Source organism: Rhipicephalus microplus, chromosome 1 (assembly GCF_043290135.1).
Source record: "Rhipicephalus microplus isolate Deutch F79 chromosome 1, USDA_Rmic, whole genome shotgun sequence".
Lineage (NCBI taxonomy): Eukaryota > Metazoa > Arthropoda > Arachnida > Ixodida > Ixodidae > Rhipicephalus > Rhipicephalus microplus.
Window position 1 is genome coordinate 262697658 of NC_134700.1, and position 13540 is coordinate 262711197.

At 42.3% G+C, this 13540-nt stretch overlaps 1 protein-coding gene across 1 annotated transcript in view; it reads left to right on the forward strand.

Annotated features, from left to right (window-relative positions):
- LOC119164774 (ras-specific guanine nucleotide-releasing factor 2) overlaps positions 1–12583 on the forward strand; it is a 367674-nt gene extending 355091 nt beyond the window's left edge. The window contains exon 31 of the mRNA XM_075894126.1: positions 3318–12583. The gene's annotated coding sequence lies outside the window, so the exon portion shown is untranslated. The remainder of the gene's footprint in view (positions 1–3317) is intronic.
- Positions 12584–13540: the final 957 nt, after the last annotated feature.

The window sequence follows — 13540 nt, forward strand, 5'->3', positions numbered from 1 at the left end:
GGCTAGAACGCAACAGTCAACCTCGCCCATCAGAGTTGTTATAGAATTCACGGAACAGATCCCTCGGCCTTGAAGATTTAGTGAGATTGTGGAACTCCTTCTGGACGTGAAACTGAATTTGGCCATTATTTTGTTTATACTCCTCTTGAACTTGTTCTACTTTGTAACCAGTACCATATTTCGGGGAGAGGGGGAATCATGTGACGTATGAAGGCATGGTAGAAGCCGATGAAGAAGAAGTGCTTGAGAATAAACATGGCGTATGAGCCAGGCCACGTCTCCCAGTCATAATAGTGTCACATATATATGTGTGTGTGTGTGTGTGTGTGTGTGTGTGTGTGTGTGTGTGTGTGTGTGTGTGTGTGTGTGTGTGTGTGTGTGTGTGTGTGCGTGCGTGCGTGCGTGCGTGTGTGCGTGTGTGCCCATATGACCAACTTTCGCAGCAAAACGACCAATTTCAACAAAGGCAGCTCCATGAACTCCAGGAACTACAACGGCTACTCGAACAAGAACAACAATCAAGTGAAACCTCCTCACGAGTACACTTGTGGCTTAAAGGTGGCTTACTTGTGGCTTAAAGTGTGTGTGTGTGTGTGTGTGTGTGTGTGTGTGTGTGTGTGTGTGTGTGTGTGTGTGTGTGTGTGTGTGTGTGTGTGTGTGTGTGTGTGTGTGTGTGTGTGTGTGTGTGTGTGTGTGTGTGTGTGTGTGTGTGTGTGTGTGTGTGTGTGTGTGTGTGTGTGTGTGTGTGAGAGAGAGAGAGAGAGAGAGAGAGAGAGAGAGAAGCGATGGTTGGTAGAGGCAGAGAACGAAGAAGTGAGAATAGAATAAACATGCTGTATGAGCCAGGCCACGTCACCCATTCATTATAGCGTCACAACACGAGTCGACATGATGAAGACCTGGTCGCCGCTCATCAGCCACACATCATTCATGAAGCCACCGGCAATATGCCTCAACTGAATATCGACCACAGAAGAGGTGACATCAGGCGCAAGCAGTTACCGGCATCATGGCAGAACCATCGACCGACCTTCCCATCCCCAAGTACACCGGAGCAGCGGACGATGGACCTGTACAGGACTGGTTCGACCTGTTCGAACTCCACGCTACCGCTGCATCATGGTCGAAACAGGAGATGGTCGCCAACTTTACCGACTACGTCTCCGGTGAGGCCTTCAAATTCTACCTTACCCACATATTTCAAAACGACGAGTCATGGGAAAAGATAAAACAAGAGATGATCGTTTGGTTTAAAGAATACAATGACGACTACGACAAAGACTTGCTTGTAACCCACCATCCACAGACAACCGCACTCGGTCGTCACAGTCAAAAGCAGCCTTCACGCATTGACCAACCTCTTGCTTTTCCTTCGCGTGGATCTTTGGTCGCTCACAACGCCCACCTCGCGTCTCACGCGTTCACTATGGTCAGAATAGAGCAGAGAAGCTCCAAGCACACTCAGTCAAGCCCGTTCCCTACCGTTCAGTTTCATGCGCCAGAAGGGCTCGCATCGTTTGTTGCACAGAAGGACAGTCATTCCCAATTAAAATCAGACTAAACCGATCCTTTCGCAGTGTCGCCGTCGAATTCCCAGCCACCTGAGAGCCCAACCCACACAGGAGGCTCGGAAGGATCAACTCTCAAGCAATGCCCTGTGCCAGAAACATTCATCAAGAATGGCGTTGTAAGAGCCTCAGCAGATTTTTCTGCCAATTCTGGCGCACTGTCTTCACTGCCTGACACAAATCGCGACACCCTAACAAGTATCAACTATTTGCTGGTCACGTCAACCTACAAAAAAAAACGGGCTCATGGTTCAAAAGGAAGTCCACCTCGTCAGACAGTGCAACATCATCAATGCCAACAAAAGCAACAAGAGGGACCCCAACAGCTAAAACGCCCACACCAACATCGCAAGGATACTTGTGGCTTAAAGAGTGTCGTGATCAACATACACTAAAGAAAAGACTGATTCCGCATCTGAGCTATCTTCGCAGAAAGAAAAGCCAAGGAACTTTTCCGCACCAGCGTTCAAGATTGCGCCTTCAGCCTGAACATCTGCGTCACCACCATAGTAAACTCCCCAAAAGCAACAAAAACACCCCTTGTACTAGGCAGGAACACAGGCAGCCCCGAATCAACCTCGATCAACGCGCGCGCAAGCTGCCTGTGCGGCCTGCGTATCACCCACGACGAGGAATTCGATTCCTACAACATCGGAACTGTCGATTCTGCAAGATGTTCGAGCCTCGTTCGTTCTTCACAAGAATACCAGCTGTGATTACTCCTATCTCCACACCCAAAGCATTTTCGTGTTATCCAGGACGCAACCACCAGCCCAGCCCACCAGAACTCCTGCGTTAACCGGACTGCTGCACTCTCCCCTGAAGTCTTTGGAAGTTTAAGGAACTCCCCTGGAGCAAAGAACCAATTGTGAATTTTGACATTTGTGACTTTTTAACCTCTCCTTGTATACTTTTTCTTGTTCGTAATCCATGCCGTCTTTCAGGGGGAGGGGAATCCTGTGACGTATGAAGCGATAGTTGGTAGAGGCAGAGAACGAAGAAGTGAGAATGGAATATACATGGTGTATGAGCCAGCCAGCCCATGTCACCCATTTATTATAGCATTATATATATATATATATATATATATATATATATATATATATATATATATATATATATATATATATATATATATATATATACAAAGCGCTCTGTACATGCACTTTTTACCGCAAGTACAGAGCATTCACGTGGTTCAGATATACATATACTACAAGTGGAAGTGTGTAGCCGAAAGCAAAGATACGGGGCCAGTCTAGTGTGTCATAAAAACGTTCATATTTGAATTCTTTCCTGAAGGATGTTTCTGTTGGCCGCAGAGCTTCAGCATTCGTTGTTGTCAGTCTTACTCTCAAGAGACTAAGCAGTTCAATGCGGAATATGAAGTTGGAGGGTAAAAGGTAACGTCCTGTCCTTTGTCACATCAAGAAAATATACCAGACTATAAGTTTCTAAAATGTTCATGTAAGAGTAATGGTTTCCTTCCCTGCAATAAAGAAAAGGAAAGTAGGTGCGCAGTGGCAAAAGTAGTGGAATGTGTCCAGTGTAAAGCCCAGTGGTAGACACCCAGCTTGGGAGTGTGGGGGCCTTGATTCAAGCCCAGCCAGGCCAAGAAGTTTGATTCACTTAATTTTTTCTGGCAGTGATCATCTTACGTGACAGAGGCAGAGACAGCCTTTTCGTTAAGACTGCAGGGAAATGATCATGCATTTAGGAGAACCAGCGACTCTGTGTTTTTCATTTCAGCAGCACAAGTGAGACTACCCACAGGGTCTTGTCAGTGGAGCCCAGCAGACTTTGCGCACCGCCCGAAAGTGCACCAGTCAAGTTCCACGTGCCTCCTTCCAGAAGCAAGCCTGACACTGCCCTATCCCCGGAGAGAGATGCAATCCAAGAGGTTCAGTCACCCACACGAAGCACTGTGACCAGCCTGGACGCGAGGGTCCAGAACGTGTAACTATAATGCACATATCCACAGCACCTTATCCCTCTAACTGGCAACAGCTGTTGCGCAAGAGCCCCATTTGTTGCGCCTCAGTGCACAATGTGACTACGTTCCTCTTGCATGCTGTATTGTACATTGTCAACCAACTCTTCATGCTCCACAGCATGGAACCGATGGAAGTGACCTAGGTCAATAGCAACAAAGACTAGCCGCCTCAAGGCTAAGAGCATGTATTCAAAGCTTGGCTCATATTTACAATGCTGTGCTGGCTCAGCCAAAGTAGCACGCACGATAGGTCCAAAATTCAAACATTAAGTTGCCATCAAAAGGTATTGTTCAATCAAGCTGTTGTCTCTAGCAAGTCTCGAACACTACAGAAATGTTGCTAAGCTCATGTGGCTGTCATTTGATTAGACTTGGGTGCCTCAGTATTTCAAGCGAATGTCAAAAGCCTGCTTTTTATCATTTTTGTGCGAGAGGCCACACATAGAGTGCACCTAGCATTAAGAATCGAAATAAAAACGATTTCTGAAGACGAAATGCTAGGTAACTCAGGATATCCTGACAAAAAAACGAAATTAATGTCTCAGTTTCTGAATTTGTACTGCCAGCCTTGTTCTCTTTAGAATTGTGAGCTTTCACAGCAGTAGTGCCTAGTAATAAATACCACAGCCGGAGGCTGCACCTAAACATGCACATATTCCAACCAGTGGTCAATGATCACTGAAGCCTAGGTGTAATAAACCAAGAACTAACTAGGCAGCATTGTAGGCACTCACCAGAGCACGAAGTGCTGGCTAGAAGTCATTTGCTAAGTACTACTGTTAACTTCTTCCAGCCTCTTTGTTTCTCCTACCACCTGCAGAGTTGAGCAAGCATGTTTAGGACTACTCTAGCGAAATAAAATGTCTCGCAGTGCATCCTAACAACCGAGAAATAGTCTCACCACAACGAAAAGACATCACAGATCATGTGCATACTTAAAAATACAAATTTTCTAAATTTCGGCAATGGTACGACTGAGAAAAAATACTAAATGAGATAAGTATGGCAGATTGCAATGAGGAGTAAACAATGTGTATTAAGACGGAGTTGTGGATTTCAGGTAATGCTTATTGGTTAGCTACCATGCTCCCAAGGTATGTAACGTAAAAAGAGAGAAAGGAACAATGATGAGGTATCATCATCTGAATGACAATGCAACAGTAACATTGTCAATGTATATTATACAACCAGGATGACCCCAGGAACTTTAGCCGTGCCATATGAACTTCGATGTGCCATTGTGCCAAGAGAAAAGTTAGCGGCAGAGCGCCTGGTAAGCTGGGCATCGGCCTGTTATGAAAACGAAGTTCTAGACCAGCGTTTTCAAAATGGCACACTAGAGAACTTTCCGGAATACCAACTTTTATCAAAAAGAAACGATGCATGTTAGACAAGAATAAAACGGTTGCTCATGTATTTCCAAGAGCAATATTCCTAGGTTCATGCGATTTGGTAGCTCCTGGCAGCGCCAAGGTTAAGTGCTTATTTAGGAAGTTGCTTAAAGGAGAGCCAATTTAGAAACTTTTTACACTTGCATAAATTTCACTTACTGATGCAAGGATTCTGCAATCATAATCAGCTTACATGCAAGAATATGAAAGCATTACACCGCATAATAATATCATACGTAAGCTGCGATTCTGGTGTTGAGTTCAAAATGGTATATTTATTCATTTATTTCTTAGTGAATTATAATACTTTCTTTTTACTACAGACACTGAACAAGTTCTGATATAATGATCATAAATTTTTGCTTCAATTTCGTGAAATACAGTGTTCTTCAATCCTACGAAATCTAGATAAGAGGATCATTAACATAAAAAGAAATGATTTCTTAATGTATGGTGCATTTTATGTGAAACAAACCAAACAAAGGTTGGAGGAACCTTAGGAGAGGTCACACATTATAAAAAATTCACATTTGCAAGCATTTTGATGGCAAGCTTGTAATACAGGGGCACAGAGGTTTATTTTATGTGTCTATGACTACTTTCCCTTGGAAATGCACGTCTCCCGAAATCTAGTCGAGTGCACACAAAGAAAAAAAACACACACAAGACAAGAAATAGACAAATTTCTAGCACAGCAAGCCCACAAGTGCACATATAGCAAACTACACATTCTGATTGACTATAAACAGTTCATGCAAAAGGTTCTTGAAGAGAAACCTCAAAGGTTGTGAATATCTTACGTGGAAGATGCAAAAAAAGAGAGAGAGAGAAAGTTTAGGCTTGTTAGATGTTGTGCCTCTTAGAAAAAAAAATCTGGCTGTGCTTGGCCAAAGAGAAACAATATTAGGAATAGAATATTTCAGCATTTGATCAGCTTGCGGATATTATGCACCTTATTGCTTCCAAATACAGTATCTATATCTAATCAAGCAGCAACATAAATAATGTCAATAAAATTGAACATAGGCATAGCCAAAAAGGAGGGGGTGAAGTCAACCTCTGAAAATTTTCATTTGCATGAGTACATATATGCATGCTTGTACAAACACACATACATATATACATAGAAAGGGGTTGGACTAACGTCCTTACCCCAACGTGACATCCTTGCTACGAGTAGGTGAGAAGACTCCAAGCTATGACCGCTTATATTTGTAAGAAAATCAAATATGCTGCTACCTGTCCTCAAATATGGATGATCGTGATGACACAATTAACTTTCTTCCACATTTGAAAGTAGCAGCATCTGCAAGCTTTGGGGCATTTAACACATCATGATTTTTTATGTGCTTTGGAGTCGTACAAATGTGACACCATTCGAGCGGCTCCCTACAGTCGAAAGGATAACAACGCAGCACTATGTTACAAGCTCTCGAACAGGTACTGCCTCTTTGCACACGAAATTCCACAATTGTAGTTAATATAGTCAAATGTCATCCAAACACAAGTGATCAAACACGTCGAAACCTTTTAATGCACTGCACAGGGTGTCAGTATTCAATGGCATGAATTCACAGCATAATCCCGGCACAACTCTGCTGCTTTTAAATCTAGTCCATAGACCAGCCCCTTGAAGATGTTACCAAAAATATTAAGGGCTCCTTTACAATCAAATCAGTCTTTGTGCGGAGAGATGCAGCTACAAGAAGAGACAAAGCCACTGGCCTTTTCAGCCGCTTTCGTCTTGTTGCCCACAATATTCTTAAACATGCAAAAAGCCCCATACTAATATGATCCCGCATGCCCTAGAAACAAAGTCAGCTTTTCAATGATTAGAGCACTTTAATGCCTGCATTTATTGAGGGCCACACAGGCATGAATTACATTCTAGGCAACCTGGATGAAGTATACACACAAATGCATATAACTACATATAAACCTGTTGTTTGTTGACACATCTTGCAAAGTATATGTGCATGTTGGTGTGCTTTAGCGAAGCAGTGAACCCTAGTTTTACCCTTGCTCGACAGCACCACTACTCAAACTAAGCTCGCGATTCCACGGGCAATGGCATAGTTTCCAACAAAGAGAGTTAGCACAATACGTGTGCAGCCATAGGTGTGTTTCCCAGCAGCCTCCTCCAATGACATTAATCTTTCCGTGCACTGCGAGATATATCTAGTGTTGACTGTTAATGATACAAGACTACATTCAGCCGCAACGGGATAACTTTTGGGGCCCCTGCAGCAATGAAGGATCGAGTTTTGCTTTGGCGAGGAAGCCAGGAAAAGGCTAGGGAGGCCATTTGCAGCAAGGTCCACAGTAGAAAAAAAAGGGCTTCGCACTACACTGTGTACTGCATGTGTGGTGCTCTATTTTCTTTTCTTTCTGGGCCGTGGCTCGACCTCTCTCAGCAGCATATAAAAAGAGGAGAAAGAAAAAAAGGCTACCACTAACACAAACACACACACACACACATACTTACACAGCTCCACAACGATAGGGCATAAATCAAAGTGGTGTAGGCGTCCATGCAGAGTTGCTGCAGCGCCGCAAGCTCGCAGCCGAAATGGCTATTGGTGCAACTGAAGGAGCTGCTGAAGCGCTAAAGGCTACGATTTCACCGGGTTACTCCGAGCCCTAGATGCTCGAGCCTTCTACCGCAGAGATAGGAGCGGAAGTTAATTCAAAACTGCGTCCGCATGAAAACGGGATCAGGTACTAAGCTGTATGACCCGGTACGAATGCCACTCGTGACAAGAAAGTTCCATGAAAACTGTTCTCCCTGGTATGGATACTATCATGTTCGGTAACACACTCTGCAAACACATTTCAGAAGGCATCTTGGGGGGCACTGTTGTTTGTCAACAAGGTCTAATCGGGGAAATGTTGAATCTGTTTTCTAAGACTGGGTCATGCCACTTGGCACCCGTGCTGTTTCCGGTCATTCGGATTTTTGTGCGGATGCAACAGCGATGATCTGGTTACTGTTGATGGCAAACTGTTGCCGTGGCGTTAAGGCTCTGCTACATGTACATACTCCACAGTACTGTTATCCCCTGTTACAGTTTTCTCCTTTTCTTTTTTTTTGAAGCTTCTGAACATGATCAGAAGCATGATGCGAGATTCTCTCACCTGCGAGCAGCGACTGTCCAATTTCCCAACATTTGTGGAAATGCAATTTTGTGGTATGAATGTGACATTGCCTGTTGCTGTATATCTGGGGCATCCCTGTACATATAGAAAACTCGCACAACTCACCATCCCCTTTTTTTTTCTTTGGCATTGCTCAACCACGACACGAGAGTTCTCAAAAAACACATCATTGAAACTTGGATTGGGTTCCGCGCCACCACCGTGGAAGATGGTGCCTTCTGAACAGCAATGAGATGTTATGCAGATTACCGAAGTATAGTTCTAGCACACGTTAACTGGGAAAAACATATCGAAACATAGCTCGTTGACGAGGGTAGTTGGGTTCCTCGTATTTGCCATTGCTCATTCGGAATATTTTCTTCATGTTACAAATGTTGCCGCTGGTGACATGCCAGTGTCTGGTTCCATACAATGTACCATTTGCTACGGCTGTCATATCAGCAGAGTGTTAAAGATATATAGTTGTTGAGGTAAAATTACTTGACGTTGTTACCCAGATGTGCAAAGGACGATATAACGATATATAACTCCATGAGGATTGCAACTTCACTGGATCTACAATACACAAGTTGACGCAAGCACATTCAGAAACGACCAGTTGTTTAACTAACACTTCTGCTAACGAAAAAAAAGCAAGTGAGATAGAATATACTTGTTCGTTCTCCACTCACTCTTGGAAAGCCTACTGAAACAGAAACCATAATCGAAGCACTTGCGAGGGGAAAAAAACTAATATCTAATTATTATTCCACCCAATCTAGTTTAAGGCCAGCTACTATCTCCCATTGGATGATGGGTTATAGATATGCAGTCTATTATGCCTTTGAAGCAATGTTAACAAAGCTGAATAGCTTGTATAATTGTCTACCCTTGAACAGCATCAAGCCTCGAACCTGGTATTTAGCATACACAATGTGAAGACTATTTCCCTTAGCATGAAATCAACAGTCAGAGCATCTTTCATTGACATCACTAGGCCACAGAGTGTGGGTGCAAAGAGGCTTACGAAATCGAGCCAAAAGTGTTGCTACAAGATCACATTTTTCAGATGAGCCATAGGCAGTAGCAAGCGCTACCCTACTTCAGATGTCTACGGTAAGAAGCCACCATGGCTCAGAATGTTCTGGGTCAAGCATAATTTCCAGCAAATGGTAATGTCTTTTTCTTTCAGTTTTTAGGATATAAATAACCTTATTTTTTTTGAAGCTTTTTGTGATGTATTCCCTCGTATTTGAAGTGTAATATTTCACACATTCTTTTTAAAATTATATGGCTGAATCTCTTACTACAGTTCACTACCAATTTCAAGTAAAGAATTAAATATGTGCATTTTATAGGTTGTCTCACTTGTTTAAGAGTGACAAAAGTTATAATGTATGAAGCACATTCACATTGTTTTTAAGCATAACTAATTATAGCTTCACTTCCTAAAAGGAATGCAAAAGAAATCATCAGAACATTTAACATTAATACCTGAATCAAGTAGTATTTTCCCGGGGACAAAATCTAGAAAGAGTTTGTATAATAAACTTAGCTGCAAGCAAAGAATTCCTATTCATCAGTAATAACTTGTAACCACCAATAAAAAATATTTTAGGTTCTACTTTGTAGCTTACGCACCCCAAGTAAAAAAATTCAAGATATAAATGTCATGACAACGTATACAGTCTTCGTTGTAAGCTTGCAAACTTTGCACAGACGCGAGTAATCTCACAGCGTTTACCACGTACTTCTGAACAGTCTGATATTTTTTCATTGAGAAACATACTACTAAATACTTTGTTGCAGGGAAGATTAGCTAAGACAGAAAACATAATAGTACCAAGCTACTCAACACTTCTGCACAGCGCAAAATTTTTAAACCAGCAGCATCATCTTTTCATATATTTCTACGATTTGAGTCACTGCTTATGCAGCTTCGAGCAATTGACACTTTCTTGACTGTGGCGACAACTGTGTCTTCAGAAACAAAACACGTATAAATGTGCGTTTCTTTACAAGAGTGCGTGGGACCCCAATTGGCTAAGCTTGATTTCTAGCAGCCCGATTATAAAAAGCTGAAAAGTAGATGAATGCAACTGAAAGGTCTGTAGATATCAGCATATGCTCTAAGCAGAGCTTTTTGGAACACTAAGTTATATTGGTAGTGCTTTCTGCGCGATTCCAAGAAGGCACAATGGGGGCCTCGACTCGCGACTAATCGTGCAAGCTGAATGTGACATCGGCTGCGCGCAACGCGACAAAAACATAAAAGACGCGCATAGTTATTCATGACCCTGCGCTTATTCTTTGCCACATTTCACTGGCAGTCTTTAAAGAACAAAGGAAAGCTGCTCCAGCATAATTAACTTTATGTAGAACATTCTTATTGAACGTTCCAGCCGGACAAATATTCAGCATTAGAAAGATCACCAAGAGCCCATCACTCATTGCTAGCTACCTGTAAGCTCATGCAGTTTTACCCAAAGGTTGGTTGAATAAAACTCAGGCTTTCAACCACCTGAAGGTAAACCACCTACACCATTCCTCACAAGTCAATGCAAATTATAAGCAGCAACCCACTGTATGCCTTTATCATTAAACTCAAGTAGTCACTTATCCACGAAACATACTAATTTGGTTTGTGTACCATTCCATGTTCCTAAGAAGGTATATCAGAAGGAGCGCCACCAGTTGAACCAAGTTTTGATCATTCGCATGCGGTTCATAGGTATTTGCAATAGCCATAAACAAAAATGCATATGCCACGTCAAAACAGAAAAAAAAAAAAATAAAACCAACCATACAGATTACACATACAGCATCCCCCTTTCCCTTTTACACCTGAGCCTAAGAAACTAGTGTAGAAGAGGTAATGCCGAAATGCAGCATTTTAGTTTTTAAAGAAAGAAAACAAAGGACGTCATGGTTTTGTACGTCTGCTTGTGGAACGCCACCTCATTCATCCTCGTGTGACCGCTGCGATACTCATGTAGCTAGGACGCTTCGAAAAAGCTCACAACCTAACAGGTCTGTTGGCCTATAGCTTTAGACGCTTCCTGCAAGCTGATGGTGAGCTTGGGAGAGGGATCTCTTAGCCAACATTTTTCTCCTTCAAGGCTCCAAGAAAGAGGAGAAAAGAAACCCGAGTGAACAGAGAAGGCACCACACGAAAGCACTACATATACGCAGACACGTGTACACAAGCGAGCTGCAGTGTAACATAAAATGTAGACAGACTACAACTAACGAACGCGATCAAGCAGCAGATGCTTTTTTTTTCCTTCTCCTCGCCACACTTTTGATGGTCTCCTCTTCCTCATCAAGGCGTGCCCCTTTTCCAATAACATGTTTCCCGATGAGAAACAAAACACTCTCGCATTTCTTGTCACCCTCTTTTTTGAGTGCATTGTCAGCAACTGTATTCACTGTCAACTGGTGGTTGAAAGCCCCTCTGCATCTCAGAGTGTATATTTATCCATTTTTTATGTTTATCTTTACATTTATCTCGCTCATGAAATGACCTTTCACAACACTTACATTGTCTGTACCTACAGCATTGCCATCCATGACCTCTTCTTTCTTTTGTTCATATTTGATGTCTGGTTCTAGCACAGTTTTTTATACTTACGTGCATTTCCAGGTGATTTTGTGACATCAGCGTGGCCCCGTGTCTTTTTGCCCTGCATTCTGTCTTTCACTTGTAATAATGAAAGAAAAAAATGTTCCCCGTCTCTAAAGTGTGTTGACATTACAGCATGCCCACCTCAGTACAAAACCTACTTACTCTCCCTTCCATCATAATATTGCCTGCACATTTTAAGCTTGTTAACTTTGAGCTAACACCATTTAAAAGAAAAAGTGAACTTGTTACAATGAATACTGATTAGACTAAAAATTGTATATCTAATAAGATAGCAGGTTTCCAATTTTTTTATACAAACATAAAAACAGCAGCAGCAACTTCTATGCTGCTTTATTGCATTTCTCCTAGCAAGAGCCTTGTTTTTTTTTTCACACACATAAAAAGAATCGCTTAATGTTTAATTCTAGTGGCAGTACGCGTATGCCAACAAATTGTTAAACCATTATAGCTATCACGTGCAACAGTGTCTAAATTGAGTTGTAACAAACAATTCATCACACCTCCACTTCAGTATCAGTGCACCTGCTTGAACAAGCTGATATATCATAAACAATCTCCTGTACATTTCATGCAACTTGTCCTTAAAAAAAAAACATTTGCTTGCCCAAGTTTTGTTGTTGTCCCGTGACAATCACACCAGTAATAGTCAAAATACTGTTCCATGTTTTTTTTTTCTCTTGATTGCTTGTCTTTGTGTTTACTAATGGGAGTACATAAGCTTACTCGAGTTCTGAATGGAAAATGCATAACGAAATGCACACTGTCCATTGTATTCTCCTCCTCTTTCCATGACTGTACATTCCGCCGTCAAAACACGCCTTGAAAAGTAAAACTACTTTACTTCAGCTGACACTTGTGCCTCTTTTCTCTGAAAAAGTCCCGCAAGTGGGCACATGGTGCCATCGCTCGCATACGATGTCTACCTGACGATGGCAAGTAAATAGAATGTGAACATTTTTCTGTATTTTAGCAAAAGCATACAATTTCACTATTAGTTGACTACAACCTGAGAAAAAAGCCAGCTTCACCCTCAGCCTTTGCATCCCTCGCATAGAATTTGCATAAAAGCTCTATCAAATAGTGCTTGCTCATTTTCTAGCCATCAAGCACTTTTCAAGTGTTTCACACACTTGACTTTCTCATACGGGCACATCTTTATGTGACTGATTTATGAGTCATAGTGTAGACTCATGTCTCCAGGGATTTCGAAATCATCACTCAGCTAAATGTAATGATTTAAGTAGAATCAATTAACCTTTTACTCTTAATAAGCAACGTCTACATTGGCCGAGAAAAACTATTTACAGTTCGAGCACAAGCCAACTAGCCCGACTGTCTTTCACAGGTGAAGGGCAAGCATGCTGCAGCTCTGCAGGCAGGGCTTCGATTTTTTTATTATGTTGTAACAGCTGTAGGAGTGCATAGGGAGGACACAAAGATGAGACACCAGCCAGCTGTAGGGTTGCTGGTTCTTATGAACTCTTCTGACCTAGCAACCTCCCAGTGCCATTCGTTTCCAATGGCTATATGTACTGACATTCTCACACAAACAGGCCCCATAAAGCTTTGCACCACCAACAAACTCATGCAGACAATTTTTCGCAGTGGCGCATGGGTGAGGCCATGTTTGATCACATGATTGTAACTAACCTTCAGCCAGTGAAGCGGCCATGGCCATGCTACACAAGCTTGTTATAGCGGGGCCAAGTCCCATGATTGTACAGAAATATAGTTCAACACTTAGCCGAAAAGTCCTGAGGTAGAGACATTTGCGTTTTTCTGGCACGTATTACACCACAGCAAAAGT